Genomic DNA, 15,107 nt, shown 5'->3' with positions numbered 1-15,107 from the left:
AGAGAACAACATTGGTGGTATAAAAAATATCTACTGCAATTGGCATTCCCAGGTGGTCTCCCATTCAAATACCAACCAGGCCCAACGCTACATAGCTTCCAAGATCAATGAGATTGGGCATGTCCAGTGTTGTGTGTCTGTAGATTACCTTTGTGGTTTCTGTTAGGGCTCTACTACTGGCACATAAATGAATAACGTTCAAAATGGAATTCATCAAGAGAACATTGTTGGAAGTATAAAAATACCTACAGCACCTCGTATTCAAAGGTGGTCTCCCATCCAAGTACTAACCAGGCCCAACACTGCTTAGCTTCAAGATCAGACGAGACTGGGAATGTCCAGTGTGCTGTGGCTGTAGATGAGATTTATAGTTTCTGGGGAGAGACCTTAGACTGCACACCTATAGCTGTCAGTAATGTAACATAGTAACATAGTATTTGAGGTTGAATAGAGGCAAATTGCCCATCGTGTTCAACCTGTGTTAAGTTGTGATGATTCTACATACTTGCTGAATAATGTTTTATGACTAGTTAGCTACTATAACTCATGTTAACCCCGGATTAACCATGTTGATATTTTAACTATTATAACCTTGGATAGCTTTTTCATTCAGAAATTTATCCATTCCTTTTTTAAATCCAATTACAGAGTCTGCCATTACCACCTTCTCTGGCAGGGAATTCCACATCCTGATTGCCCTGACAGTGAAGAACCCTTTCCTCTGTTACGTTCGGAACTTTCTCTCCAGTCGCAGCGAGTGCCCACGTGTCCTAAACTGTGTTCTTTTAATAAATAATTCCTCTGATAACTCTTTGTGATGTCCCTTTACATATTTGAAGATATTAATAATATCTCCTCTTAGGCGCCTCTTTTCTAGTGTCTACATATTCAGCCTAGTAAGTCTTTCCTTATAGTCCAGTCCTTCTAGGCCTTTAATCAATTTAGTAGCTCACGTTTGAACACCTTCGAGCTCAGTGATGTCTTTTTTATACAATGGTGCCCAAAACTGAACACAATATTCCAGGTGCGAACGTACCAATGCCTTATACAGCGGCATGATTACATCCGAGACCCTTGTCTCAATTCCCCTTTTTATGCACACTAGCACCTTACTTGCCTTCTTTACTGCGTTTTGACACTGTGTATGGTTATTAAGCCTATTATCAATGAATACCCCCAAATCTTTTTCCAACTCTGTTTCCCCTAGGCATTCCCCATTTAATATGTAGGATGCAAGTTTGTTTTTAGTCCCAAAATGCATAACCATGCATTTGTCTGTATTGAACCTCATTTTCCATTTAGACGTCCAGAGTTCAAGTTTAGATAGATCATTCTGCAAGGACTCCACATCCAATTCTGAATTAATTACTTTACACAGTTTGGTATCATCTGCAAAGATTGACACTGTGCTTTCCAGGCCTATTTCTAGGTCATTGATAAATATGTTGAACAGTAGTGGTCCGAGTATGGACCCTTGTGGTATTCCACTGACTACTGGGGACCAGGTTGAGGACTTCCCGTTGACCACTACTCTCTGTACCCTACTATCCAACCAGCTGCTTATCCATGTGCAAATAGGTTTTCCTAGGCCAATCTCCTTTAATTTGATCATCAGTCTCCTGTGAGGAACTGTATCGAAGGCTTTTGCAAAATCTAGGAAGACCACATCCACTGCTTTTCCTTGATCAAGATTATTGCTCAATTCCTTGTAGAAGCTAATTAAGTTAGTCTGACATGATCTGTCCCTCACAAACCCATGCTGGTTCTTGCTAATAATCCTAGCGGACTGTAGATACTCCTGTATGCCGTCCCTTAGAATTCCTTCCAATATTTTCCCCACTATAGATGTAAAACTAACTGGTCTGTAGTTTCCCAGAAGATTTTTGGATTCCTTCTTAAATAATGGCACTACCTCAGCTGTACGCCAATCCTTCGGTACCATGCCTGATCTAATTGAACTATTGAAAATCAAGTATAGGGGTCGTGCTAGTTGTGAACTAAGCTCCATAAGAACCCTCGGGTGAAGCCCATCAGGACGAGGTGATTTATTAATCTTAATTTTGCTTAATCTCTCCCAGACTACATCTTCGCTTAAACAAGTATCTAACCATGAATCATTATTGTCACAATTGTTATGCTCTACTCCCACCATCAGTTCTTCACTGGTGAATACTGATGAAAAGAATTTGTTCAGTATTTCCGCTTTTATTTTGTCATCATTTATCAATTCTCCTAATTCATCTTTTAATGGACCTATATTATCCTTGTACCATTTATGTATTTAAAAAACTTTTTAGGATTGGTTTTACTCTCTATAGCGATTTGCTTTTCATTTTCCATTTTAGCTGCTCTTATTGCTTTTTTGCTTTTCTTATTACACTCCTTTTAATACTTGAAAGACTCATCCTTTCCATTAGATTTAAATGCTTTGAAAGCCTGCTTTTTTTATCCATTTCTGCCTTAAACTTCTTGTTAAGCCACATCGGTTTGAGTTTAACACTCCTGCATTTACTGCCCATGGGAATAAAGTTATGAATATTGCTATCCAGCAACCCTTTTAAAACATCCCACATTTCCGAAGTATTCTTGTTATTAAACAGAACCTCCCACTCTATGTCGTTAAGTGCACATCTAAGCATACTGAAATTAGCCTTCCTAAAGTTAAAAGTTTTGGTGGAACCTCTGTAGCTATGTTTCCTGAAACTGGTGTCGAATGTGATCATATAGTGATCACTGTTACCCAAAGTCTCCCCAACTTTAGTGTTTGATATAATGTCTACATTATTAGTAATTACTAGATCCAGGGTAGTTTTACCCCTAGTTGGGTCCTCGACTAATTGAGACAAGTAGTGATCCCTAAACATATTTAAGAACCTGCTGCCCCTCGCTTTAGCACATGAATCGTTACTCCAGTTTATATCTGGGTAATTAAAATCCCCAATCACAAGGATATCCCCCAATCCCGCAGCCGTTTTAATTTGCTGCAATAGTTGTTCTTCCTCATGTATGCTAATATCCGGCTGTTTGTAGCACGTGCCTATGACTAGTTTTTTTGCATCAATTCCCCCATTTGAGATTTCAACCCATAGGGACTCCACATTATCACCAGTCTCCTCATAGATATCCTCCTTTAGGTATGGTTTAAGTGATGGTTTAACATAAAGACATAAGCCTCCTCCTCTTTTGTTAGCCCTGTCCCTCCTGAAAAGAGAATACCCCTCCAAGTTAGCAACCCAGTCGTGAGAGTCATCCCACCAAGTTTCCATAATACCTATAATGTCATACTCAGCCTTTGATGCTAACAATTCCAATTCCCCCATTTTACCTGCTAGACTTGTTTGCAAGCATACATTTTAGTTTATTGCTTTCTTTATTTGTTTGTTTTCCTAAAGATTTCCCATCCTGGTTAACTAGTGCATCCGTAGAGTTACTGATACAGACTGTCCTTCTCGCTCCCTCTCCAACCCCACCGTACTGACATAAGTATTTTCCCTTAAGTCCCGTACAACATTTTCTATAGGCTGTAATGATGACACATAATTGTTATTATTTAATTCTTTAGCAATACCTTTCTTAATACCCTGATTAGAACCCATGTAAATACCCTTACCGGCTGCACTTTCCCTCCCCCCTTCTCCACCCCCTTTTATCTCACTGCTACCATCCCTACTATACTCGCTGCATGACCCATACTTTCTAGCTAAACCCTCCCCCCAGGCTCCTAGTTTAAAAGCTTCTCCAACCTACTAACCATCCTACCCCCCCCAGCACCGCAGCCCCTTCCTCATTCAGGTGCAATCCGTCATGAGAAAAAAGTTGGCGCCTGACTGAGAAGTCCGCCCAGTGTTCCAAGAACACAAACCCCTCTTTCCTACACAAGTCTCTGAGCCACACAGTTACCTCCCTAATCTCCCTCTGTCTCCCTGGGCTAGCGCATGGCACTGGTAATATTTCTGAGAAAATTACCTTAGATGTCCTTTTTTTTAGCTTCTGGCCTAAGTCCCTATAATCTTTCTTAAGGACATCCCACCTACCACTAACTTTGTCGTTGGTGCCAACATGCACCAAGACCGCCGGGTCTTTCCCAGCCCCTCCCAACAATCTATCTATCCGGTCCGTGATGTGCCGTACCCGAGCACCCGGGAGACAACAGACCGTATGGCGCTACCTACTGAGACTTGTAGTTCTACAGAGAAATGAGGGGTGTTGTAGGTGCACTATAGCTACAATACTGATATCACACAGCTTAGCATATAATAAATAGTGGAGTTTGGTTATGTATTGATCAATGCATGTAGCTGCAGGCCCACGGCAAGGGACTCCTCTCTGCTGCAGTACCTAACACTTTGGGGCTTCAAACCTAGTGCACAGGACCCCCCAAACCACCACAGCCAAGCGACCCCAGGGCATCACAGGGAATTATTATGTGTAGTGAGAAAGATTAAGGAATAGGTGAGAAAAAAGTGCTATGGGGGAATTAATATAAGTGAAAAAGGTGTGACATGTATAATAAACAAACAGTCAAACTGCCAAATTAACTGTAATGCTGCAATGCCCTGTTGTCACCCACCTATGGCAGTCAAGAAGGCCCCGCACCCCAGGAGCCACCCCATTGTTGACTTATAGTACAGAATAATTGGACTTACCTAGAATTGTGCCATAGACACAAGTGCAGTCATGCTCGGTACCCTAGTTAAAATAAATGAGGGTCAAGTGTGGGCAGGTACAAGTCAAAGAATGTAGGTGTCTCACTCCTTCAGGTGTGTCTATATACTACCTACTGAGACTTGTAGTTCTACAGAGAAAAGGGAGGGTGTTGTAGGTGCACTATCTCCAGCATTACTGATATCATACAGCTTAGTTAGCATATAATAAATAATGGAGTTTGGTTACGTATTGATCAATGCATGTAGCTGCAGCCCCACAGCAAGGGACTCCACTCTGCTGCAGTACCTAACACTATAAGGGTTCAAACCTAGGGCACAGGACCCCCTAAACCACCACAACCAAGTGACCCCAGGGCATCACAGGGAATGATTATGTGTAGTGAGAAGGATTAAGGAAGAGGTGAGAAAAAAGTGTTATGGGGTGAATTAATATAAGTGAAAAAGGTGTGACGTATAATAAACAAACAGTGAATGTGCCAAATTAAATGTAATGCTTCAATGCCCTGTTGTCAGCCAGCCACGGCAGTCCAGAAGGCCCCGCACCCCAGGAACCACCCCATTGCTGACTTGCACTTGTTTATATAGGTAAATCCAATTATTCTGTACTATAAGTCAACAATGGGGCAGCTCCTGGGGTGCGGGGCCTTCTGGACTGCCGTGGCTGGGTGACAACAGGGCATCGCAGCATTGCATTTAATTTGGCACTTTCACTGTTTGTTTATTATACATGTCACACCTTTATGATATCAGTAATGCTAGAGATAGTGCACCTACAACACCCCCCTTTTCTCTTTATAGTTTCTGTTAGAGCTCTTCTACTTCTAACTACTAGTACATAAATAAGTAAGTTTCAAAATGGAACGCATCAAGAGAAAGTTGTTGATAGTATGGAATAACCTATAGCACCTAATAATTCCAGGTGGTCTCCCATCCAAGTAATAACCGGGCCCAACACTACTTAGCTTCCAAGTTCAGATTTGATTGGGCATGTCCATTGTGGTGTGGCTGCAGAAGAACTTTGGGCTTTCTGTTTGAGCTCTTCTACTTCTAACTACTGGTAAATAAATTAATAAGTTTCAAAATGGAATGCATGAAGAGAACGTTGTTGGTAGTATAAAAATACCTACAGCCCCTGGTATTCCAGGTGGTCTCCTATATAAGTACTACTCATGCCCAACACCGCTTAACTTCCAAGATAAGATGAGATTGTGCATGTCCAGTGCGGTGTTGCTGTAGATGAGCTTTGTGATTTCTGTTAGAGCTCTTCTACTTCTAACTACTGCTACTTAAATGAATAAGTTTCAAAATTGAATGCAACAAGAGAATATTGTTGGTAGTATAAAAATACCTACACCATCTGATATTCCCAGGTGGTCTCCCATTCAAGTACTAACCGGGCCCAACACTGCTTAGCTTCCAAAATCAGATGAGATTGGACTTATCCAGTGTGGTGTAGCTGTAGATGAGCTTTGTGGTTTCCATTAGAGCTCTTCTACTTCTAACTACTGGTACATAAATGAATAAGTTCCAAAATGGAATGCATCAAGAAAATGGTGTTGGTACTATAAAAATACCTGCAGCACCTGGTATTCCCAAGTCGTCTCCCATCCAAATACTTATCAGGCCCAACAATACTTAGAGTCCAAGATCAGATAAGATTGGGCATGTTCTGTTTGGTGTTGCTGCAGATGAGCTTTGCAGTTTCTGTTAGAGCTTGTCTACTTCTAACTAATGCTACATAAATGATTACGTTTCAAAATAGACTGCATCAAGAGAACGTTGTTGGTAGTTTAAAAATAACTGCATCACCTGGCTTTTCCAAGGTGGTCTCTATTCCGAATACTAACCAGGTCCAACACTGCTTAGCTTCCAAGGTCACATGAGATTGGGCATGTCCATTGTGGTGTGGCTGTAGATGAGCTTTGCAGTTTCTGTTTGAGCTCTTGTACTTCTAGCTACTGGTACATAAATTCATAAGTTTCAAAATGGAATGAATCAAGAGATAGTTGTTGGTAGTATAAAAATACCTACAGCACTTGGTGAAGGCGCGCAAAATTGCTTAGTCTGAATCAGCTGCTGATTTAATACAATTATTCACAATTTATTAAAAAACTATAAAACAAACTTCATAACATATAAAACACTTATTAGTAAAAAGCACACATGCACAGCAGGGAAGCACAAGTGTCTGAAGAGCTTACACATGCATTTAAGTTGTTAATATAGAGGTTCAGTTCTCTTTATGCAGTTTTCGTTAATAAGCACATGCAATTAGCTGATGGAAACAAATGCTCAGTTCCTAGTTTTGCAATGGAATATAGTAATTCAGGGGGCATATACATCACCCGTCTTTCTGAATGGGGAACTAAGGAGCGCTCCTCCATGGCTGTTTGCACTGTCCTGTTTTTCTCCTACTTGCTCTTTTTAACACTGATGTGTATTTTGAGTGAGAGCATATCCACAGAATAGGGGGTACATGCAGCAACAAGCTGAAGGTGCAAGCACATGAATTTACCTTCCCGACAGCCAGAAGAACTTGTGTAGCTGGCACACCATGCAGCAGCTGATGGACAATGGGAGCCGCTCGTTCTCGGTCAGTGCACTATGCGGCCGCTGTTGGGAGCCCGAGGACGCTCAGGAATAGCACATCAGATTGCTTCCGGGTTCTGTGCTTCCAACTTCTGGAAATTGTTTTCCACTTGCGTTCCACCTGCTATGCGTGTCAGCTGACGCGTTTCTCTGCCCAGTCAAACAGCGGTTTCATCAGAGGATGCGTCATTGTTTTCCAGGGCTCTTCTTTATACCCATTGAGGTCTTATGATTGGTTAATTCCTTAGAGATCCATATATTAAATCACAATCAGCAGCATGTAATCAGCGTGTCCCCCTCCTATATTATTATAGTAGCAGCTAATTAATAATCATTTGCTGTGTTGACGGAGAGAGCACATCAGATATATATATGTATTATATAAAAAATAATAATTAATAATAGATTAATAATAAATTATTAATACTCATTTCAAACTTCATCAACTATACTGAAATCATAACAATGATAATGAAGTTACAAAGAGGTGCCTTATCCGAGAGACAAGACGTAAGGAGGCAAATTAGTCTATCAACCAATAGCGCAAGAATAGGCTTCCAATGCATATATATTTAGGTGCACATACATGACATATGTACATACACATGCACCTGTGTGCATATGCCTTATTTTAAAACTACAATTGAGGATATTAGGGATTTGTGCGATAAAGCAGAAAAACCATCATTGAGAGATAATCTTACATTTGATGAAAGAAAAGCACTTAAAATCCTAATGGTGGATGAGAGTATCACAATTAAGATGGCAGATAAAGGAGACGGTCTTGTGGTTCAAGATACCAGTGATTATCTTAAAAAAGCCTCCGGCCAGTTAGGTAATAAACTCTTTTATAAGGTTTTACCTACTAATCCGTCAGCTGTTTTCCAGAGGGAATTAAAAATCCTCCTGGATGATGCCCTGGATAGAGGCGCAATTACAAAGGACACTTGGCACTTTATTTTCACCCCCCCCATCCCATCACTCCTATTTATTATCATTTGCCTAAAATGCATAAATGATTAGTTTCACCCCCCGGGCGCCCTATAATTTCAGGTATTGGGTCTATCACCTCTAATTTGTCACATTTTGTTGATACACATCTGCAACAATATGTAGTCATGTTAAAATCATACATTAAGGATACAATGCAATTTTTAAATATGATAAAAGACATTAAATGGAAAGATTCTTACAACTTCCTGACATGCAACGTAGAATCACTATATTCTAATATTCCGCATGAAAGAGGTATAGAAGTGGTGGCTAATGTATTAGAAAATGATAAACAAATAGATGAAAATCTGCGAACGTTTCTGGTGGCATCTATAAAATTTATGTTACAACACAATTATATTTCATTTGATGGGCAATATTATTTACAGACACGGGGGACTGCCATGGGACCAGGTTCACCCCGAGTTATGCCAACCTCTACATGGGCGCACTTAAAGAAGCACTTATTTGGGGGGGTGGCTTTGGGGTGAACCTGGTCCTTTATGGGCGGTATATAGATGATTTATCCTTAATTTGGGATGGGGATCTTAATTTCATCACTACATTTATTACACATTTGAATTTGAACACTTTTGGGTTAAAATTCACACATACAGTACACCAAAATTATATAAATTTTTTGGATATTGTGCTTCTATCCAGGGATGACATCATAGAAACAGCTACCTTTTTTAAGCCTGTGGACACAAACAACTTCCTAAAATATGATAGCAGCCATCTACAAGCATGGAAAAATAATATTCCTAAAAGCCAATTTTGTAGAATTATGAGAAATTAATCTAGGCAAGATACCTATGAAAAACAGGTCAAAAAGGTATATCAGGCTTTCAAAGAACAGGGATACCCAGTACATATTTTAGATAATGCATTGGAAGCTACCAATAAGAAGGAAAGACATCTACTTATGAATAAGAGCCATTCAATACAGAAGAACCATTTGAACGATACTCTGTCTTTTGTAACACAATATAATACACATGCTTCAGATATTAAACGGATAGTTCTTAAAAATTCCTCCATTCTTAAAATTGATCCTTTACTGAATCCAGCATTTGATATCAATGTGAAGGTGATCTATAGGAAGTGCAATACATTACAACATAAACTTGCTCCTAGCATGTTTAGATGTAAAAAATCTCCTCTATGTGAAGACATGAAGAAATCTAATGGTCCTTCAGATTGGTTAAAAGAATAACCCAAAGGATTTTTCAAATGTATGAGAAGTACTAATGTGGTCTCAAAGACTAAGGATTTCCAGTCCACAAGCACAGGGGGGGAGAGGTTCCCCATAAATGAGTTTGTGAACTGTGAATCCCCTTATGTTGTGTACCTCATAGAATGTGGTTGTGGTCAACGATATGTGGGGTGCACTATTCGGAAGTTCAAGGTGTGCTTCTTAGATCATAGAAGAAATATTTTAAAGAAAAGTCCACTGCATAGCCTATCAAGACACACAAGTCAATGTGGGCAAGGGAATCTGACAGAATCTGCATTCTCAAGCAGGTAAAGTCAACTGAAAGGGGAGGAGATCGTTTTAATTTGCTATGTAAGAGGGAAGCATACTGGATTTTAGGTTGAAAACTTTAGTACCATTGGGGCTCAATGAGAATATCGAATTTAATAATTTGTAAGAAAACTATACATCAAATGAGTACTTTAGTTTAAATGAAATATTGGCAATTTGAATATATGCAATTATTTATAATCATTGAGTCCTAAAAATGAATACCAGTATGCCTCTCTATGTATCTGTTATTTGTATTGTGTTTATATTTATATTTTATTTTACAATAATGTAGATCTTTGATTATGTGTGAACATTAAGCAATACTTTTTATTATTATTATTATTATTAAGAAAGGTTTTTGCGTGTTGAGCTAGAGGAACCAAAAGAATGTACCTCTAATTAACATAAACTTAAAATATAAATGTAAAAATAAAAATATTAATAAATAATTGAACATACAAGGACAAATTGTGTTGTTTCTTTATATATACACAATAATCTGAGTATTTATAACTAGTTTAGATTTATATTAATTTAATATTTATAAGGTCCATATTGTGTAATTGGTGTTTCTTTCCTTATTAAACATATAGTCCCTCTGTCCTCAAAATCAGTAGTACTGATTGAGATTTATATATATGGGGTCTAAAACAAGGCATATGCACACAGGTGCATGTGTATGTACATATGTCATGTATGTGCACCTAAATATATATGCATTGGAAGCCTATTCTTGCGCTATTGGTTGATAGACTAATTTGCCTCCTAAGGTTTTGTCTCTCAGTTAAGGCACCTCTTTGTAACTTCATTATCATTGTTATGATTTCAGTATAGTTGATGAAGTTTGAAATTAGTATTAATAATTTATTATTAATCTATTATTATTATTTTTTTTTTATGTTATACATGTATATATCTTATGTGCTCTCTCCGGTAACACAGCAAATGATTATTAATTAGCTGCTACTATAATAATATATGAGATGAACACGCTGATTACATGCTGCTGATTGTGATTTAATATATGGATCACTAAGGGTTAAATTAATTAACCAATCATAAGACCTCAATGGGTATAAAAAAAGAGCCCTGGAAAGCAATGACACATCCTCTGATGAAACCGCCATTTGATTGGGCAGAGAAATGCATCAGTTGACACGCATAGCAGGTGGAACGCAATTTTTCGGAAGTCGGAAGCCCCGAACCCGGAAGCAATCTGACGCACTATTCCCGAGCTTACTCGGGCTCCCAACAGCCGCCGCATAGTGACTGACCGAGAACGAGCGGGTCCCATTGTCCATCAGCCGCCGCATGGTGTGCCAGCTACACAAGTCCTTCTGGCTGTCGGGAAGGTAAATTCATGTGCTTGCACCTTCAGCTTGTTGCTGCATGTACCTCCTATTCTGTGGATATGCTCTCACTCAAAATATACATCAGTGTTAAAAAGAGCAAGTAGGAGAAAAACAGGACCATGCAAACAGCCAAGGAGGAGCGCTCCTCAGTTCCCCACTCCAAAAGAAGGGTGATGTATATGCCCCCTGAATTACTATATTCCATTGCAAAACTAGGAACTGAGCATTTGTTTCCATCAGCTAATTGCATGTGCTTTTTAACGAACACTGCATAAAGAGAACTGAACCTCTATATTAACAACTTAAATGCATGTGTAAGCTCTTCAGACACTTGTGCTTCCCTGCTGTGCATGTGTGCTTTTTACTAATAAGTGTTTTATATGTTATGAAGTTTGTTTTATAGTTTTTTAATAAATTGTGAATAATTGTATTAAATCAGCAGCTGATTCAGACTAAGTAATTTTGCACGCCTTCACTTTATTTATATTTCTTCTGTTGTCTATTTTCTGGTGGATTTCCAGGTCCACAGTGTGAAGGCAGCTATTATTATTAAATAGTACTGAGGTTTATATACTCAGTTTAAAAAAAAAAATATTATTAGCACCCGACACAGTTTTCTACTCTTTTTTTTCTTGTCTGTTACATAAATAAAAAGTTTCAGAATGGAATGCACCAAGAAAACATTGTTGGGGGGCGTGGCCTGACCACCATAGAGACAGGACGTGCTTCTGTTAAGCTCCGCTTCCCCAATCGCTTGGAGCCCCTCTTACCCTCTTACCACTGCTCCAGGCACGTCATACCTCCTCCCGGTGGCCGCTGCTGGGACCGTTTCGCAGGGTCTGCAGGTTCAGGGAGCTGGATTGGAGACTCCACCCCTCCATAGAGCCAGGGACTAAATTTTTCCAGCTACCCGGGTCGGACTTCCGGAGCCGGGAACCGAGGCCTACAGCGCTGCTGGACGCCTCCTGTGTGCTGCAGCTGCCCCCGGGGACCTCCTCTGAGCTGCCCTGATAAACATGGACCTCAAGTACCCTTCCAATCCACCCCTCGATAGATGGACAAGTGCCCCTCAGGAGATTACAGTTATGCAGCCTGTAATTGCTGGTGGCCATTTTAGATCCCTGGGCTGATTGCTTTTCTATGTTACACCTAGTCAGTATTCTCCTCATAAACTACAGCTTTCCTACAGCTAATACCATTTCTTGGAGGGTTTATTGTCCCACTCTGTCTTGTTAATAGACTGTTCCTGCAGCTGTACTTTATGTATTATCGGATATTTGTGGGCTGTTTACTCTAAATGGAGACAAGAGTTGTGAGCTCTGAGATGTGCTGCAGCCCTACCGTTTAGATGCCTAACAACCTCACCAGCACCTACTTCACTATTGTTATGATACCCTGACACTCTTTCTACCAGTGCAGCCTCCTTTGTCGTTACATTTGAGGGGTGAGCTTTATACTGTAATGCAGCTCTATATATTGCAAGTCATGATTCCTGCCAATACCTTTCTACATTACTGTTACGATAGTCTGATGCTTATTCTTCAGTGGATCCCCTCTTGCTGTCCATTTGAGTCAATTCTATATTGTGCTTCTGCATTGTGATCTTACTATGCCTCCCAAAAAATATAAAGACTCCAAAGTGGCCTCGCAAGTGACATTCTTCAAATTCTCACCACAACAGAAAACAGAAGGTGGAAGTGGTAAATCCTCTCAAGTGCGGCAAACACCGCCTTCCTCTCCCCTAGTGTCGAATTCATTAAGGGACACTGCTGATTCAGCGGCTCTGGTCGGTGATAGTGATCCTTTAACTGCGGGAGCTATGAAATATCTTTTCACCCAATTTAAAGAAGACATTGCGGCAGAGTTCTACGCCACACTTCATGCCTGCCAACAGTCTATCGAGGAATTAGGTGATCGCACCGAACACTTAGAGACCAAAATGGGAGGGTTTACTGGATCCCACAATGACCTGATTGTCTCTCATACTACCTTGGAAGCGGAAGTTGCTTCCCTCAAAGAAAAAATTGCAGATTTAGAGGACAGATCTCGCCGGAACAATCTCAAACTACGAGGGGTCCCTGAAAATGTTTCAAATAGCTGCCTTCATGATTATGCCATCGTCTTGTTTAAAAAGCTTTTACCCTCTGCCTCTTCTCTGGATTTCCTAATTGATCGGATCCATCGCCTTCCCAAGGCACGGAGTGCCCCAGAGGGAGCAACCAGGGATGTTCTTATGCGAATACATTACTTCCACATCAAAGAAGCCCTTCTGAAAGCTGCCAGACCCTCCTCTGACTCAGCGGAGACTATGGGCACATTACAGTTGTTCAGTGACTTTTCGGTTTCTGCTCTCATTAAAAGCCAAGCGTTTCACCCACTGACCACAGCTCTTAGGAAGGCGAATATTCCATACAGATGGGGTTTTCCAACTCGTGTTCTCATTTCCCGGGAGGGCTCCACTATATCCATTTTGAATGTCGACAAAGGAATGAAACTCCTCTCAAAATGGAACATTTCAAGTTCATCAGCACCCTCTTCACTGGTTCGGGGATTCCAGCGGGACTGGTCCTTGGCGGAGAAGTCATCATAAGCGGTTTGAATGCTGTTCTCTAAAGTTTCACTATCTTTCATGTTTCCAGGTATCTCTGTAGAGATGTAGTAGAATGTTTGGATATTTTCCTGACTCTCCTGCCTGGCTACATACCTAAGTGTCTTGTTGTCATATTCCATGTTATTTTTTCTCATTGTTTCAATTGGTGCTGGGAGGTGAGCCACTACCCCCTAGACCTTATTATAAGGTGTGCATGTTATGCCACCTTATTGTGACTCCACTTGGAGTAATTTTGGTTATTTGGCTTTTTTTGATCCTTTGTATTTTTGTGCATGTTTCTTATACTGTGTTTTTTATGTTTTCATCTCTATCCACTCTCTTCCGCTATCCTCCAGGTGCATGCTACTTTTTATGCGATGTTTATATGCTGATGCAATGCAGTATCTCTGATTTATTCTGTTATAGTTAACATAATCTCCATTAATGCCAAAGGGCTTAACTTCCCACATAAGTGTAAATTAGCCTTGAATTTTTTTCATAAAGCGAGGGCCTCGATAGTTTCAGCACTCATCCCCACCTACATTTTTTGATAATAGATTCCCCCATTGCTATACTGCCAATAACCCCCCCCAAAAAAAGCAGGTGTTGCGATCATATTGGCTCATAACTGCCCTATTATATTAGACTCCATGCATCGGTTTCTGATATTAATAGGCAAATTGGATAATGTCGATGTTACTTTAGTTTCCTGCTATGCCCCTAGTACGAAACAGCTTCCTTTCTGTAGACGTATGTGTAACTTCCTTCAGAAATATGTTAAGGGTGCCCTTACGATTTTGGGTGACTTTAATATGGTCATAGATCAGACGATTGATAAATCTAGGTTGTCTGCATCCAACCAGGGTGCGTCCCATAATTCCTCCTCAGGTTTTCTTCAACTCCTGACTGAATATGACTTATTTGATGCCTGGAGAGCCAAACACCTGACTGTTAGAGACTATACATTCTACTCACATGATCACCGCTCCTACTCCAGGATTGACTATGTGCTGTCTGATAGATGGTCCCTGGAAACCATCCGTAAGGTAGACATTTTGCCAATGGCCTTGTCTGACCACTTCCCCATATTTGTAGCTTGGAATATAGCTCAGAGGAAGGTTACCCCTGGTCCCTTGAGGCTAGGAAAATATACCTTGGCGCAGCCTTTGGCCACTCAAGCTATTCAACAATCGATATTGCAGTATTTAGACATTAACCGCCCTGAGGATATGTTGATATTTAACCTTTGGTGTTCGCTTAAAGCAGTAGTTAGGGGTACGGCCATTCAAACGGCGGCCAGGCTTAAGAGGGAGTATAGAAAAGAGTATGAACAGGAGACTGCTAGGGCTGCAAGTCTGGAATCTTCCCATAAGGCAGACCCTTCCAAT

At 40.3% G+C, this 15,107-nt stretch overlaps 2 pseudogenes; both read right to left on the bottom strand.

Moving 5' to 3' along the window:
• Window positions 1-242: 242 nt before the first annotated feature.
• LOC135052020 (5S ribosomal RNA) lies at window positions 243-360 on the bottom strand (annotated as a pseudogene).
• A 5,652-nt stretch (window positions 361-6,012) lies between these two features.
• On the bottom strand, window positions 6,013-6,131 carry LOC135051508 (5S ribosomal RNA; annotated as a pseudogene).
• Between the last annotated feature and the right edge of the window lie 8,976 nt (window positions 6,132-15,107).

This window comes from Pseudophryne corroboree, chromosome 2, assembly GCF_028390025.1.
Source record: "Pseudophryne corroboree isolate aPseCor3 chromosome 2, aPseCor3.hap2, whole genome shotgun sequence".
Lineage (NCBI taxonomy): Eukaryota > Metazoa > Chordata > Amphibia > Anura > Myobatrachidae > Pseudophryne > Pseudophryne corroboree.
Note: the sequence above shows the minus strand (reverse complement) of the source record. Positions and strands in the feature narration are given on the sequence as shown.